We start from the raw sequence: 15,235 nt of genomic DNA, 5'->3' as shown, positions 1-15,235 counted from the left end.
TTGCAACTTCTTAATGACATATGATGTCCTGTCTTTTCATATACTTAATTCCCATCTGCAGATCTTCTCTAGTAAGTTATTTGTTCAGGATTTGTTTGTTTGTTTGTTTCCTATTTTGGAATCCAGTTGTTCATTTTCTTATTGTTGGTATTAAGAGTTCTTTCTACAAAGTGAACAGTCTTTTATCAGATGTATCTTTTGCAAATATTTTCTCTAAGTCTGTGCCTTATCTTCTTATTCTCTTGACATGTTAATCATTTTGAAGTGTAAATTTCAGTTACATACATACATCCACATTATTGTGTAGCCATCACAATCATTCATCTCCAGAACTTTTTCTTCTGCCCAAACTACAACGCTGGACTCATTCAACAACAGCCATCTCCATTCTACTTTCTGTACATAAATTTGGCCAGTTTGGTACCTCATATGAGTGGAATCAGACAATATTTGCCTTTCTGTGACTGATTTATCTAATACAACATCTTCAAGGCTCATCCATGTGTCAAAATTTCCCTCCTTTTTGAGGCCAAACTATATATATGATCTATTTACCTATCTTCACACTTGGGTTGCTTCCACCTTTTGGCTATTATGAATAATGTTACTATAAACATGGATATACAGCTATCTGATTAAGTCTTAGTTCAATTTATTTTATAAAATAATTTTTGATCAGTGACAAATACATTATATATTGACTTTTTTCCCCTCTCGAGTTTAACTCACATTATAATCATTTTAGTATTTAGGTTTTATTTTACTTTCACTATAATTGCCAATGTTCATCCTTATTATGGTATTATGAAAGATTCAAATGTTGACTGTAATCATGTAACATCATTATATGCTGTTAAAATTTTATTTTCCTTTAAACTACTTCATTTTTCTCTTACAACAATTGTGTTTTGAGTTTTGAGTTTTTATTTTCCATACCATCTTACTCTGATTTTCTTGTTTAGAAGAAATAACTATCATTGGTTAAATGATTAGCAACATATAGTGTGACTGGAATTTTATTTCATCTTATTTTATTTTAAGATTTTATTTATGTATTTGTCAAAGAGAGAGAGAGGGAGTGAGCACAAGCAGGGGGAGCAGCAGGCAGAGGGAGAAGCAGGCTCCCTGCAGAGCAAGGAGCGCCATGCAAGACTCAATCCCAGGACCCTGGAATCATGACCCAAGCTGAAGACAGACACTTAACCAACTGAGCCACCCAGGCATCCTGTGACGAGAATTTTAAAACCATTCTTGTGCTGTCATAAAGAGTATCCTATGAACGAGATAACAGATCAAAGAGAGGTTGGTCAGTCTGAGAGACCAATTTGTTCTGAAAGGGGAGCACAGGTAATCAGTTGGGTTCTAGACAGTCAGAAAGTCAGTTTCAGAGACCACCAGATTCAGGCAAGGATCCAAAGAGTTAAATAGAGAAGGCATCAGGGAAGTATCCAACAGAAGATCATGCATAAAAAAGAATATTTGGGCAGGTCTGATAGCACACGGCCTTGGGAAAACACTTTTGTCTCTGAAAAGATGAGAGAATTAGGCAGGAAACTAGCGCCATGGAACTAAGATATTGGACAGGAAACAATCAAGAAATTGGGAATAAGTGACAAGAAATGATCATTTTTGTCTGTCTCCCCATTAGACTATAAGTAAGTCACATAAGGGCAGAGAACAAAGTATGAACAAGATGATAGCAAAGCTAATGAAACTTGAGCTCCTCTTACTTCCCTTTCCTTAAAATATTATTGTTTGAGAGTTGTATGAATGGGCTAAATCTCCAGGGGGCATTAGGGTGACTTTGCAGTGAACTGTGTATATTCAAGCATTATGTAATCCATTCTATGCTTGTTCATTTTTTTTTTCAGAAGCTATAGATGTCTAGGCTGAGATAGGATTTTCCATGCCCCCTTATTTTGCACTTAGTTCCCTATACAGAGGAAGAAAATCTCAACTTAATATGTGACAGGAACATATTCCCACTAGTTTATACATGCATTAAGGAAGTGTTAAAACTCAAATAAGCTTTGCTCACATTATACTTAAATATCTATAGAGAGGAAAAGATTTATGTAACTCATATTTATCCCATCTATTTTAAAAGATATGGACATATAGGATATTTAAAATGAGAATTAAGAATTTGGGAGCAAAAAATAGGGGAACAGAGAACAGATACACACAAAGAATGAGAATGGATTAATAAAATAATATGGGAATTATTTAGATTTTAAAAATTGTTTTAGGTCAGGAAAACAAGATTCTCTCAGACATAAAATCCAGTGTTGCATCTAAATGAGAGAAAAACACAAGATTCAACACAAGTTACCAGAAAATTCTAGGCTGTCCATGACAGATTTGTGGGAAATCTGGAATGCCAAGGCTACATTTAAAACCAAGAGATCTGAACTGGAAATCCATGTTGGCAAAAGGAAAAAACTTTTAGGTAGTTTTAAAACAAAAGTTGAGAATTTGAATTTGAAATTGTGGCTTTATAAAGGAATTTGCTAGATACTGTGGCAAAATTATATTATTGAAATACTACTTGGAAAATTTGTTGTGTTTTGCTTTAGTATTTTAGAAAGGCCTTGTAATAGTCTAAGAAAAATGGAACTTATCTCTGTAAAAATGAACACTGTCCAAGAAGTAATTTTTACTTCAGACCAGTAGAAGGCAATAAAGAAACCAGTGGAAGATAGATGGAAAGAAAACATCATAGATATTTAAACAATCTCAGAAACTGTCTGGAAAAGCTACTGTTGACAGGGAAAACACTGTATTTTAAGCATTTCTGCATAATCATATCCTAGCTTTTTCCCTCTCCTGTAAAAAATCAGGGAAGATGTAAGAGAATCAAAAAGCTAAAAGTAATTCTGAGAGAGTCAATTAGCCCCTTTACTTTTCTGCTTATGTTAGAAATTATTAAATATTCAGCATTAAAGAGAAAATAAAATGTTAAATTACTCCAGGGCCTTTGATACCAAGTTGAGAGGAAAACCATGTTGAAGCATTTTAATGTCCTAGAAAAATTTTGACCTTATAAGGGAAATTTCTGGTTGGCAGGATATGTTGCATTTAAGAGCATAATTAAAAAGAGCTTAAGCACAAGTCAAAATTGATATGAAAGATAATCCATTTAACATACACTTTATTTCTTAAAACTACCATGTAAATTTTGTTTCAACATCAAATGTAATGTTGCAGTTAACATAAGGGTTTTACTTTTATTATTTCAATTGGGGGCGGGGGAAGAGCTTCTATTTAACATGGTTAATCTTATCCATAAGAAACCTTGTATTTAGACCATAGTATCTCTTCTCACTCAGTTCACACTCTTTACATGGAGATGGTAATTTATTGACATTTCAGGTATAACGTCTAAAAGAATGCTGCATGGCCTCTGGAAGACTAACCCTAAATCAAGTATATAGCGGCAAAGTGCTTGAGGAATTAAAAAATCTTACTGACTTGTCAGCTCTGCAAGAGCATCACAGATTGTGGAAATGGTTCTTATTAGCTGTGAGAAACTGGGGAACTTCCAGAATCTTCTAGGCCTCAGCAATTATTATGGGCATAACCATCCCTGCTCCCATAGATGTGATGGAAGGATTAAATGAAATCAAGTGGTAAATACCTTGCACTGTCCTAGTACAGAAAGTGTTCAGTAAATGGCAATTTCTGTTTTCACCAGGTATCTACATGAGAGCTTTTGCACAATAATGATCTGAATACTTAGATGGATAGAACCCACGATTTCAGAAGGAATCTGATATTTGCTATTTGTATGAATCTCTAGATTCTACTTATTCTTCCAAAGGAAAAGACTAACGAGTCAAAATGAGTCCTGCCATGTCATCCTCTCAAGCAGGATCCCACTGTGGCATTTCCACACCATGACTGGAAGCTGCTCTAGAAGGCTCCAGCACCTTCAAGACGGTTGGATATTGAATTCTCACTTGTTAATTTGCTCTGTAGGCCCACCCATAAGAAAACTGAATTTCTATTGGACCGACAGCTTTTTATACATTGTGAAACAAATTTTATTGTTTAAAACTGAAACATGCAAGATCAATACTTGCCCACACATACTTTGTCATTATTCATGCTTCCCTGTCAACTTGGATATTTATATGCAACTCTGATACTTGCTTTCTTTTCTTCATTATACCGGGGGGAAATGGTCCCCCCGAATAACTTTAATGCATTTTCCCCTCTCCCTAACCCAATTTCTTGCTTCTGCCTTCTCACCACACTTTTCTACTGTGCCCTCTGAAACCTTCATTCCAGGAAAAAAATTTTATACAGATGTATCCTTTTCATAATTTGTTTTCGGCAGGCCTTAAAAAGAACACAGCTGTTCTCCTGAGTATACCACGCGCCTTGTTCATACCCTCATTTCCCTCATGTTTTCTTATATCTCATCTTTCTCTGGATTTCTATTGCTGCCTATATACAGTTAAGCTAAATTTTATTACTAATTCTTTCTGAAGACTGTCAGTTGGCTGTAGCCATCTCTACCCCATCTCCATTATTTCTACACACCTGTCTGGGAGCTATAGTCTCGAGTTCACTGAATATGTTAGAATTTGGCTCACAGTTTTGCTTTTCAACCCAAACCCTACCACTGCCCTTGGTACTTTCTATGTCCTTTTTCATCCTTCTGGATGGCATTCACAACTTGGCCATAACCACAGGATTCCTTTTCTTAATATCCTTTCATCGTCTGATTCACTGTCTCACCCTATGTATTCTTTGTTTTTCCAAGCATGTGCCTACCACATAACTTCCATCTTTCAGCTTCCATAGAACAAAACATCTCAGTGAGAATGTCAAATCCTTTATAGAGATAAGAGCACTGCCTCAATTTCGATCAGGGATCATCTTTGGTATATCAAATTACTGCGGAAGTGGCAGAGTTATGGAGTGCGAAAGGGGTGAATTTTTCTGGAAGCAGAGATTGTCCCAAAGAGGAAAGATGATTCAAACACTATCTGCTACAGTGTCACTTGTCTGGTTAAAATCTTTCATTTTTCCCTATCCATGGCCTTTAGGAAATGTCTAAATTTCCTTGTTCAAAATCAAAAGGCTTTTGTAATCAGACCGCTGCTTCTCTCCAGCCTTATCACTTCCTCTTCTAGTGACTCTTTCCTTCTCCTTGTCAGCATTATTAACTTCTTTTGGATTTTGGAGTACAATGGGATTTCTCTTGCTTTGTGGCCTTTGTCCTTGTTGAACCCTTTGTGGATAGTAATCATCCTCCCTTTCATTGGGAGCCCTTTCCTTTCCTTCTGAAGAATACAGGTGGAGTCTTTTGAAAGCCTTTAATAAATACCTCTTCTACTCTCCTCTGACAGAAGCAACCTGGCCCTGGTACTCTCAGACTTTGTGCAACCCTCTGTCATATCCACTATCACACAGTGCAGTAATTTCCGACTTTTTAGGTTTCTCTTGTGCCATTTCTTGTTCTCCACTTGATAGTAAGCTCCTTAAGGGTAGAGATTTTGTTTTTCCTAATTCTTTCTGTATCATAGTATCAAGCAAAGTGCCTGATATTTAGTATATACTCACTAAATGTTTATTGGAAGGAAGGGAAGAAAGAGAGAAGGAAGAAAATAAAATGACACAGTATAGGCATTTTATCAATTGATGGAAATTACTAATATCTGGTATAATTTTATGTGAATTGAAACATCTCTATAGTAGGAAACTATAATAGAAGCCTAACATATAGATATGTGAATAGGTTCTCCTTAAACTGCTCACATGGGGTGAAAACAAAATCAACTGCTTTATTTTGTAGCTACAGTCTACCCTGAACTATCCTTCAATACACAACTTAACCCAACATCATCATCAGGGAGGTGAGGTCCATAAATTGAACATCTTCCCACCTAGAGGTTTGCTTATCATTGAAAATGTGATGATGCCTGCTAGATACCAAAATACAGTTGATGAATAGGTGTTTTGGTGGCTTACCATCACAACTGAATTTTTTTTTTTTGAGAATATAGTTTGTGATTACTAAGAACTGTACCAAGAGTACAGAGACATTTCAAATATTTTAAGTAACTAAATACACGTGAGTTTTGCTGGGTAACTTGCCAGTGGGGGTAAAAAATAGTAATTCAAATGTTATATATATATTTTTTTAAATTGACAAATATAAATGTATACCAGTAGTTATTAAACTATCCATGCAGCAAAATTACCTCTTCGATTTTTTTTGGGGGGGGGAAGTGTTTTACAGAAATACTTTCCCCAACATGCTGAATCATCATCTTGTTTACCACCGACCTAAATCCCTAACCTCCTCTCTAGAACCTGGCATGTCTTTCCCCTCCATTCTATTCCAGTTGCATGATATTTCAAACACTAGCTCATTCCTATTTGGAATGCAAATCCTTGCTCTATCTCTACAGCTGTGTGATACTCAGAACTGTCTAGACTATGACTCGTCTAGCCTTGGTCCTTTGAGAATCATCATAACCTTCAGTTCAATACTCTAGTCTTAGTTCATTAACATTAAGCCTGTATCAACACCACTCAGAGGGCTGTTGATTGCAGTTTTGATCATTTTATTTCAAGTGGACTTCTCAGCTGCTGTTTTGGTCATCTCATGCATCTTCTATACTAATTGACATACCCCATCTGCTATTATCATTCATGGCTTGCTTATATTTTTCCTGTTTTCCCTTTATGTCATGCAAAATAGCATAACCTGTGGGATGTCTGCCGAAGAAGGGACTTGAGGAACATTATGAGAATCCCATAATTGCCCAGTGAGATTTTAACTTGGCAGGTCTAAGATGTAGCCATGGGGGCCAAGACACAATAACTCATTTATTGTCCAATGCTGACTCACTTGCAGAAAGACAGCATCATGAATAGATGCCACTATGAGAGTCCTGAACATTTGTGTAACCACATCCTCCACCCACTGATTTATACCAAAAGTGACAGTACCTTGACAAAGGTAAAGCAAGTGTTCTAACCAAAGGCAAATGAGGCAGCAGAAAGCACAAAATGGAGAAAAAAGCAGCATCCTCAATTCAGAGCTGAGTCGGCTGTCATGCTAACCAGCAACCTCAAGTTCTGCTTGGCTTGACTGTCATCTCTACAGCCACCAAAATTGAGTGATTTCTCTATATTTCTCTAGTACTCAAGAAACTAGCAAAACTAGTTAAAGGTTCAGTTGTGCCTTGGTCTTGGTAAGTTAATATGTAAACAAACAACAAAAACAGAACAAATGATAGATTATGTGGCTATAATCTGCCCCTATTCTATGAATAGAAAATATTCAGTGAAGATAATACAGAAAAAAATTTTGTAAACTCTCTTTTTTGGTATTTACATTAATGATGCCAATATTAAAAAAAAAATAAGGGAAAATGAGAACTTTTAGGATTAGTATTCTATTAAAATATATCACCTGGTAGGGAAAGACAGAATTCTATATGTTTTAATGGAGATGTCATTTCTCAAATGTTGCTAGCAATTTACTTTCTTTTCAACATTTAATAATATAATAAATTCTGCATCTTTACTATTTACCTGGACAGAATGTCCTATGATAAACATATGTGTCCTATGATACACACACACACACACACAACACACATCTGTTTAGAAATATCTGATAAATTGAAGATATCTTTATTTAAAACTTTATGTTCTTAAGATACCTCTTTCAATGTAAAGTTTCATGTCTAAGAAGGCTTCATTGAGGGCTTGACCATGTGCAAGGCATTATGTACAAAGCATTTACCAATACCTGTAGGGAATTTGTAATCTACTAATGAAAAATTGACATACATGCATTCTTCATTCAAAATTATTTGATAAATACTATGGGATATAATCCCATCTGTTTCTGAAATAACCTGTTAACTAAAATGTTAATAAATATATAAATAATCATAATGGTATACTGTCAATATGTGTGTGTGCACGTGTGTATATATTTGTCCTATGTTCCTAGTCCTATCTAACCCAATATGACTAATGTCCTTACAAGAAGAGCAAAATTTAGACACAGATATACATAAAAGAAAGATACTCATATGGATTCAGAGGCAAAGATTGGAATTATGCTGCCACAAAATGGAGAAAGCCTGGAACTGGAGAAGCTGGGGGAGGGAAGGAAGTTTCCACTCCTAGAAATTCTGGAGAGAATATGACCTTTCCCACACCTTGATTTCAGATTTCTGGACTCTGTAACTGTGAGAGAATAAATTTCTGATATTTTCAGCTATCCAGTTTGTGGTAGGTTTCCTAGGCAGCTATAAAAATCTAATACAACCAGCTAAATAGTATATGCATTCACAAATAACCACTATTGTGGCAAAAGATAGGTAATCATGAGTACCAAAGAGATATACATAGAAAGTTCCTTGTGATTACAAGAAAGAGAGATGATTCCTGATGATAGCCTTAGAAAGTCTTCAAGGTAGATGTGGCATTTGCAGTTGACTTTGAAGGGAGGATATCATTCTAAATGGAATGGAATATCAGCTCTTGCCCTATGTTAGCTATATGCAGTGATGCTTATTTCCAAAGGCTGCATACCATCTATTTCCCGAGATTATCCTAATTAAACATGAAAAAATATTAGAAGTACTAATCTCAACAGAAGGTAAGGTAGAAAATTGATCTTGTTCCTCAAGCTGGGTTGCTTGGAATGAGCTGTGGGTTCCTGTGATATTATTAAGTTTTCTAGAGTAGCCTTCTCTCATCTCTTTGACTTGATTCTATAACAGGACTTTTGTTTTGTTCCTCTGTTTTATAATTCATCTTCATTGCCAAGTCTAGAATACTTCTCTGAATCCTGATAAACTTGACTAGAAATCAGACAACTTATATAATTTTTGCTGGACTTTCAACCAGGAATTGGACCCTTTTTCTACAACCCCCATTGGCTGGAAGAATTCTACTCCAAACCATGTGGTGAGCATCACCATTGTGAAGATGCTTGTCCTGCCAGTGATAAGAAGAATAATGGTTCCTTAAACATGTCTACTTCCTCATCACTATAATCTGTAAGTATGTTTTGTTACATGGCCAGGGGGAATTCATGTTGAAGATGACATTAAGATTTCTAATTATCGGGGCACCTGGGTGGCTCAGTGGGTTAAGCTGCTGCCTTCGGCTCAGGTAATAATCTCAGGATCCTGGGATCGAGTCCCGCATTGGGCTCTCTGCTCAGCAGGGAGCCTGCTTCCCTCTCTCTCTCTCTCTGCCTGCCTCTCTGTCTACTTGTGATCTCTCTCTGTCAAATAAATAAATAAAATATTTAAAAAAAAATTTCTAATTATCTGGTTTTGAGATGGGAAGAGTATCCTGGATTATCCAGGTGGGCCCAATGTAATCAAAAAGGTCCTTATAAGCAACAGAAGAAGGAAGGAGAGTTGGTGTCAGAGTGATGAAGCATGAGAACAACTTGAATGGTCGTTGCTGGTTTTGAAGATGGAATGGAATGGATGCCGAGGAATGTAGGTGTCTTCTAGAAGGTGAGAAAGGTAAGGAGATAGATAGTACCCTAGAGTCTTCAAAAGAAATGAAACCCTATTGTGACCTTGATTTTAGCCCAGGGAAATCCATTTCAGACTCCTGCCCTTTAGAGCTGTAAAAACAAAACCAAATCAAAACTATATTTGTTTTAGCCAATATATTTGTAATAATTTGCTACAGCAGCAATAGGAAGCAAACACATTGCCTTTATGCAAAACAGACATTATGATATCAAAGCTAGCTTGCTTTGAGTCTGAGTTGCCATGTTCTTTTATTTTCTGAAATAGTGGGGAAATGTAATTTGCAGTTAATATCATGGGCTTTGGAACCCAACAAAGGGTAAAATTCTGCCTCATCAATTACTGGCCACATGGTCCTTAAGGAATGACTCAATTTCTCTGTGCTTGGTTTTAATATCTGTTCACTGAGGATAATACTTTTCTCATCAGGTTGACTTGAGAATGAACTGAAAAAAATGTATATAAAATGCTTTGCTTAGAGTATGGCAAATGTCATGAATTATTAGGACTCCTCCATGTCTTTCTTTCCAGAAAACCTGGGTAGGAAAGTAGCTTGAAGGCATGTCGGGAAGTATTCTTCATCACATACTGCTAAGGTGTAGTGGTTTAACTTGGTAAGCAAGGGGGTAGTCATTTAAATTTAAAATACTTCCTGTTTAAAAAAAAAGTCTAACAGTGCCAAGATAACTTATAGACACTTACAGATATAAAGGAAAAAGTAAAAAGCTCTATCTATGCAAAAAACCAGGACTGAGAGTCGAAGTTTCATTTGGAATATGAGAAGAAGACTAATAGTGATAAAGCAAATGGATCTAAGTTGGAAAGCACAATAATTGGAAGACCTATTGCTTTCTAGAAACATCTGGTCTACCTACCTGATAGTAGCTATTTTTACCCCTATCTGCCCTCATGTTTAGAAACATCTTTTCAAAAACCTGGAAATAATCTCGTAGATGTTACTTTTTCAAAGACTTTTTGAATGATATCTTCTGGGTTTCATTCTATTTCCCCTCTAATACTATCTGCATCTATCAGGAAAACAACCCACTTTCCAAGAAATAAAGGAAAGGGAAACTGGTGATATATGATTTCAGTATGGAAGGTATAGGCCTCCCAATTAAATTGCGACAGGTGGAGACAGAAAGAAGATTAGCTTTTTAAAATAGCAAATATTGTATACACAATGAATTGCTGGTTTTTATTTTTTCATTCTTCTAAAGTGTCAGAGAGCTGATAGAGAAGAGACATGTACAGCAAAATAAAGTGGAGGAAGCAGCCAGACAAAGAGGTTAGTTTAGACTAAGCTCAGTGTATCCTACAAAGAACCTGGGAAGATAAATGATATATATCCCATCTTAAGGCAAAGTGGCTGACCTTTTGTATTCCCGAATAAAATTCTATGCTTTTCTCGGTAAAGCAACAGTGATCTGAGAAGGAAAAAGTGGTTAATAATTAGCAACCAATACTCACTGCAGCTAGGAAATTGGTATAAGGTCTAGTAAAAGGGACCTAGGAATGGTACCAGTGGTGTCTACTCCAATGGATATAGGGGTTGAGATCAGAAATTTAACCTAATGATTGTTAGCATACTTTAAGAATATGCTAGGAACATTGGGACAGAAGCAGTAAGCAAAGATAAAATAAAGAAACAAAAACTATCCTGGCTTTTATTTTAAAAGTAAAACCTGCCTAATATGCAATTTTAAAAGGCTAACTGAATTTGAAACAAAACATTTGGAAATAAAATGCAATTGAAATATTCCAGCAAAATTATATATATATATATATATATATAAAAGACAGATACAATCCACAACCACTTAAAAGAAAATAAAGATCATATTTTTCCCCAAGTGAATAGAAACCAGGCTTATCTCAGAATTCTTAGGAACATCACATCACTTATTGGAGGACAATGGAATAGCACAGATAGAATCTAGGATTATTTTTAGAGTCCTCTTGTCTGTTTAGTCTAACACAGTTATTTTCTATATACTGGGGAAATATAAAAACATTCTAACATATTCATTATAACATTTATTATTTATAAAAATAACGTGCAAATCACATGTATTACTTGGATGCCTTTGACTGCAAGGAACATCAACAACAACCACAGGAACAAAAACTCACTGTGGCTTGCACCTGTGTTAAATACCTGGAAGTATGTCACTAGATGCTCATTTAGTTGTTATTTTTTGTTCAGCAAATATATATTAAGCCTATGATATGCCAGACATGCTAGGTGCTAGGAACAAAGTGATAAGCCAACCAGCCAGACACATGTTTACTGTTTTGATCTCCTCTTCTTTATATTGGTGAAGAATGGATTCTTGCCCTAGGGTTATGGGGATGGCTGTATACATGGTGTCTGGCAGTGGACAGATGAAATTAACAGTAGTTTATTGGTCCCATATACTCACAGCCCAGGAAAGAAGAGTACCACATACCATATGGAGCCCAACAGGGGTTGCCCTCAATATCAGAGTGAATGCGGAGGTATTGTGGAAGGCAGATTTTATAGTAACAAAAGCATGAGATGTTCTCTGTTTCCTGTGGAAGGATGTAATTGGCTAATTTGAAGACTCTGATGGGCTGGCAGAGAACTGAAGCCCAATACTTAGGTGTAAGCAGGCACTGCACCTGGTTCCAGTGATAAGGAGGGTTGTTTGGCTAGTGGACCTTATCTGCAGAAGCACAATGAAAAGGTGAACCCGAGGTTAGGTCACTAGAGGCCCTCCTAGTTTCAGGTGTCAAGGCAACACATACTATTAATTTTAGGCCTTAAATGACAATTACCTTCGTAAATAATTTTTTCCTCAACTGCATGCTTTACCCTATAATTGTATACAGTTACACTGTGTTCAGATAGTGCTTTAATTAAGACTTTGTTTTGGTTTAATCTTCCTTGAGCATTCTCATGTTAATTGGTGGTGTCCATAACATATGGAAAATTCTCAGCTATTATTTTGTTGAAAAGTGTTTCTGTCCTTTTCTTTCTCCTCTCTCTCCCTGGGATTACAATCAATTTATGTTATGTTTTTCTTTTTCAACAATATCTTTTCAACTCTCTCTGTTTTTGCCTCTGGTAACCGTATTCCAGGTAAATTGTCTGACTTTACTTCCAATTCCCTAATTATTTCTTCAACCATGTGTATCTAAATTTAGTTACTGTGAGATTCATCCACTGAGTTTTTAACTTTAGGTATCATCTTTTCCAATTTTATTTTTTTTCAAATGTGTTATGTCACCTTTCGTATTTTTTGTACTCTGCAGTCATTTTCAAGCTGTTTCACTTAAAAAAAAACATTTTTGTTTTTATACTGTGTGTCAGTAGCTGACACACAGTATAAAAGCTTGTGAGTTTATTTTACTTTTATTTTTATTTTTATTTTTTGGTTCTCATTCATAGTAGATGCCTTGTTTCCCTATGTGTTTTGTTATCCTTGACAGCAAATTATTTGGAAAATTATTTGAAGGAGTAATTTGAGGATCAGGAGGATTTTATATCCCTCTAGAGAGGATCTTTGTGGCTTTTGCCAGGGGTTTGGGAGGGTACCAATTCAGGATCAACATATGTCTAAATTCCATTTCGTGGTCACCAAATGACCCAAGAGACCTGGGACAAAGCTAGTTTACTTCTGGTTCACACTTCCTATGAGGGTATAGCCCTGTGGGTCTCATCTCAAAGTGGGTGTGTAGGGGGTTTCAAAATACCTTGGTGAATGAACCCTGGGCTGACATGCACCTGCCTTCCTTCCTTCTTTCCTTCCTTCCATCCTTCCTTCTTTCCCTCCTTCCCTCCTTTCCTCTCTTCTTCCTTTCTTTCTCTTCCTTCCTCCTTCCCTCCTTTCCCTACTTCACTTCCTACTTCTTTCCCTCCTCCCTCCTTTCTATCTCTCCCTCTCTTCCTTCTTTCCTTTCTCCCCTCCTTCCTTCTTTCTTTCCTTTCTTTCTCTTTTCTTTCTTTTACGTATTTCTTCCCCCAGAATCCTGTCAAGCTGCTAAAACCATTGCACTGTTTCACAGTGTTAATCCCAGTTGGATAAATGACCTTCTGGGAAAAAATGGATTTTTGCTTAGGCTTTCCCCTCCAGCTTCTTGCTTGCTTCCAGATTTTGGTTAGGTAAATCATCTTTTAAGTTTTGGATGACCAATGTAACTATCTTTGTTAGTTTTTCTTTGTTTGTTTTTCAGGTTTTTTGTTTGTTTTTGTTTTCATATTAATATTTCCTCCAGCTCATTTAGTTATCTAGTGGGAAGATTTAGTTCTAATTATTCAGTTTGCTATTACCAGGATAAAATCCCTTTCATCCCATAGTTGACAAAGAATTGCTACTGTATCTGAAGACATTTAAATAATTACTGGTTATATTCTAGTTCAGTCCTTCCCCACAAAGTCTCATTATTTATACTCTTAGGATATGATGTAGGGTATTATAACAAAAGGCTCCTTCCTTTTTCCTTGAAACTAAAGTTTGAAGGGAAAAGCATTGGTCTTTTTTTACGACTAAAAAATTCAATAATTGTTTTCAGTACCTTTGAAAAATCATACTGAACTTCCCAAGTTATTTTTATGCATGTGTTTTGCTATTTAATTGGTAGTTGCTGAAAAAAAATCCAGTGGTAGCTATTTTGTCAATAAGCCTGCCCTTGTTTTATTTTTATCTATAAATTATGACTATTTTTATTTAATTCTAATTAAAATTATGTATGCATGACCTCAAATAGATATATATGTCTGTATGTATATATGTGTATGTGATATATATATATCAGAGTGAAGCAGAACTCAGGAATAGAGATGGGGTTATACAAGCAGAAACACTGCTAGCTCAGACAAAAAGGGACAGACTTTGTCTACCATAATAGATCTCCACTGTATAATTAGAGCAACAATCTACTTAAAATCTATATCATGTTATAATTATATTCTAATTCTGATAAGCCACACAGGAGTGTTGTCTCTATTCTATGCCATATTGATATCAAATTTCATTTGAATATCTGAATGCCAACTGACATGAATTCTAGATAATTACTCATCAGACATTTGTATATGTGCTGCCAAAGCAAGCACCTTATCAGACATTTCAATCATCAAAGATGTGCATGTCATACATAGATTCTCTGTATGTCTTTTGTGAATCTATGATTATCTCAAAATAAAAAAAAATAGTTTAAAGAAGTGTGACATATTTTGTTTCTTTCTTTGTTACTCTTTTTAAGAAATATAATCTATTCTGATGGACTTTCCTCTGTATGTAAGGAATCTCTTCCCCCAAGGTGCTTTCAAGAGCTCCTGTCTAAAATTATGATTCATCAGTTTCACAATCGGGTGTCTCAAGGTCTTTCTAGATTCTATGATCTGGCAGGGGGGATGCTCTTTCTGCCTCTAGGACATAAATGCTGGTTCCAGTCTGCAGATTGGGAAAATTTTCATGAAGAATTTGTTCAACTATATCTTTTAGTCTTCTTTCTTTTTCCTCCCCCTCAGGGACCCCAATAATTCTGATGTTGGAACGTTTTGTGGCATCATTTATTCCCCTAATTCTGTTTTCATGGCTTCTAAGCTATTTGTTTCAGGCCTCCTCCTGATCCTTTTCCTCTATCAGTTTGTCCTCTAGATCACTAATTCTATCTTCAGCCTCAGTTACCCTAGCTGTTAGAGAATTTAGATTAGATTGGATCTCATTGATAACACT

This window comes from Enhydra lutris, unplaced genomic scaffold (assembly GCF_002288905.1).
Source record: "Enhydra lutris kenyoni isolate GAN:26980312 unplaced genomic scaffold, ASM228890v2 scaffoldscaffold3, whole genome shotgun sequence".
In the NCBI taxonomy this organism is placed as follows: Eukaryota; Metazoa; Chordata; class Mammalia; order Carnivora; family Mustelidae; genus Enhydra; species Enhydra lutris.
The sequence above is the reverse complement of the archived record's forward strand: the minus strand, read 5'-3'. Positions refer to the sequence as shown.